Here is a 3,236-nt window from a genome sequence, read left to right on the forward strand (position 1 = left end):
TTTACAAGCAAAATCAATAGGAACTGCTATACATATCTATTTCTAGAGGACTTCAACATTGAAATTTGCAAGAGATATTGTTAAAGTGACAATGGCCACGAGCATGGCAGTCGGATGTTAATATGCATCGGGTAAAGGTAAAAAAAAAAATGTGTTATTTCACCTTTCTAATTCCTGATCCTCCAACGACGGCTTCATTGTTGGTTTGCTAACTTGAAGAGGGAGGATTTACCATCGAACTTCTGGCACGTAATATGTAGCCAACATTTGGAAGAATAATGTTTTCAAGCTGACTTGGATAGTAGTGCCTTGTGACAAACACCAGATACACCACTGGAACTTGCTCAACAGCCGATACCGCACCGGGACGTCAAAAAACCAGTAGGCAGCAGTAGTGTTCTTTGACAAACATGGATGTCTCTGGTAAAGCACATTCAAATGATATCATAGTGACTGCACCATAGCACCGCATCACTGTGAGCCTGCCAAGGCAGGTGCATCAAGATGAGTGCGCCACAGGAAACACATAACTGTGAGCTTGCACCTGAGCCAGCATATCGTGCCAAGCACCTCAAAGCAGCACTTATGCAAAATGTCTCACTGCAGCACAATATGCCCAGCGTCACCACAGGTCATTTTGCAAAGCGCTTCACTGCAGTGACTCATGCAAAGCTTTTCATGCCCTAAGCATTTGGCCAGGAGCTTTATGGCAACTGCAATTATTGCAGAGACACTTTCCTTGCAGCGCCATCATGATCCTTACTGGTCAGGTATGTCCCATCCAACTCTAGCAAGTGTTGATTGCCTCAATCTGAAGTCTGAAGCCATTGTCTATTACCTGCCACAAACCAAAGCTTTAGTTTCAGTAGTCTGGCCCAGGACCTCTTTTTTGAGGGAAGACTATTTTAATCCTTTTGCTAAGTTATGTATCCAAGTGTATGTCAATACGCAGTATCAAGTCTTCTGCCGGGGTGTGATTACCAAGAAACACATATTCATGTCAATAAAATCTTTCCAACTCCACCTTTCTCTGTGAGTGTCTCCAGGTTGAATTAGTACCATATATGAAAGTTGCTGAAATTGGACATGTTCATGGGGGGGTGAAATAATTGTACCTTAGCAATTCAGACTGCTGTGAAAAAGTCACATACTGTATTGGCAAAGGCAATCAGATTTAGGTTGCATTTGCTCACTGTGGGAACATTGCCGGGAATAATCAGCAGTACACAACACTGTGTACCTCTGCTCAATATTAAGATGCATGGCATAAGCTGTGAATACCTATATAGTATAAAAAGTATACAGCATGAAAGTGATTTCATAGTCTTCTCATTTTAAAGGAGACATATCTTGTCTCTTTACACATACAATTTCTCCAAAAATGTATTTTAATTAATTTCTAATTCATTTTAGAAGAAAAAAACATTGAATAGAACTTATTCCGATCCTTTTTCATACTCCATTTTTTTCCTCTGAGGGTACGCAAAACAATTTCACATGTGTGTTTACATGTTTTTGTGGAGGTTATGTAAGAAACATTCGCAGTTTGCAGGGTTAATTAATCTTTTTTACTAATCTTTTAGGCTACGTTCACACTGCAGGCCTTAATGCTCAATTCTGATTTTTTTGTGAAATCTGATTTTTTTTGGGTTGCCATTCACATTTCCAAATATATGCGACTTGTATGTCATCTCCTGTGTGAACTGCATTCATACAACGCAAGCATCCTGCATGCGCAATAGAGGACGCAATGATGCCACAAGCCAGCGTGCTCTGTGTTTACAGACGTAAACATAGATGGTAGTGCTTGTAGCGGATCTACCTTAATAACACAATCTTTTCAATATGGTTAAACATAAATACTGCTCTCTGCATTATCATCCGCCCTGGTTGTTGTTTTTATTGCCGCTTCTGCTTACAAGACCCAGAATAGTGACCTTTGTCGGGTATTAACGGCGTACCGGTTGGATTATAAGTTATATAAACAACAGTTACCGAGTGCACGGCAGGTAATTCTCTGATTGTTAGAATCACCTGTTTTAGAGGAATAAAGACAGGAGTCAGAATTAAGTTAGCATCCTTCCATCAATGGCATACATTAAGAAGGAGGTTTAAAGTAATGCTCTGTGGAAAGTTTTTATAGAAGTTTAAGGAAAGCATAAATTGAATTGCATTTTGATTATACCTTTGGAAGCAACATAACTCTATGTAGAAAACATGTCAATGGATAATCTCTTTTCAGTCATATTGTTTTAAAATAAGATCTTTTTTTTACTGTAAGGGCAGAAGATGTTGGTTAGATAGTGGCGATGGGTGGGGTTGGCAGATTAGTGAAAGCTGTACCCTGTATGTGAGTGAGGGTTCGTGTGTTTAACAGGAACTGACCAAGCTGCTTTGTGGTTTCTCATTTGTCGTTCATCAGCTACATAAGAAGTTTAGTGTTCTCAGAAAAGTGTTTGGCTCCACTGAATGATTTAGTGTCAAGTGTTAAATCATGAAAGCTGTTTTTGGATTTTTTCTGACCCTACTAAGACTATCAAATGGTGAGTTCTTTTTTTTAACCCTTTGAAAAAAGGTGAACTCAGAAACAGTTAATATATATCCTTTAAAACTTTTAAATCAACTAAAGCTGCCAAATAAGAGTTAAGAATGTGTTCTATAAAAGGTAAAGTGATTAAAAGTTTATATGTTTTCTATGTTTTTGCAGCCTACCTTTGTATATTTTTGTTGCATTGGACTTGTAGGGCTTAGCCATGATTAGCAACGATACTAACAGTCTTATAAATCAGTAAATAAACAACATGTAGCTGACCGGGAAAGTGATTTAGTTTTAGATTAAAGCTAAAAAGCATTAGATAATCAAAAAAATACTGGTATAAAACACATTATATCACATGGGCCTAGTGGTTAGAAAGTAGGGCATTTACATTCTGAAGAGGTAACAAAAGTGGTGGCTTCAAAATAAGGAATGCCACTAGGTCCCTGTGTGAGACCCTTACAATGGACATGTTTCACCACTGTAGTAATAAAATATATTTCTTTCTTAAAAAAGAGTAAAGAGATACTTTTTCACTTATAAAATGAATGTCATATTGCCTTTTTAATGCTCTGAGCTTCCATATCGATGCGTTTTGCACCATGTTTTTTTTCTCCCACACTGCTTACATTTGATCACTGCTACACTTTATAGAATGGAAATGTTCCGAAAGCTGTACAAAACAAAATTTTGTTTTGTA

Source organism: Cyprinodon variegatus, unplaced genomic scaffold (assembly GCF_000732505.1).
Source record: "Cyprinodon variegatus isolate N-32 unplaced genomic scaffold, C_variegatus-1.0 Scaffold794, whole genome shotgun sequence".
Classification (NCBI taxonomy): Eukaryota; Metazoa; Chordata; class Actinopteri; order Cyprinodontiformes; family Cyprinodontidae; genus Cyprinodon; species Cyprinodon variegatus.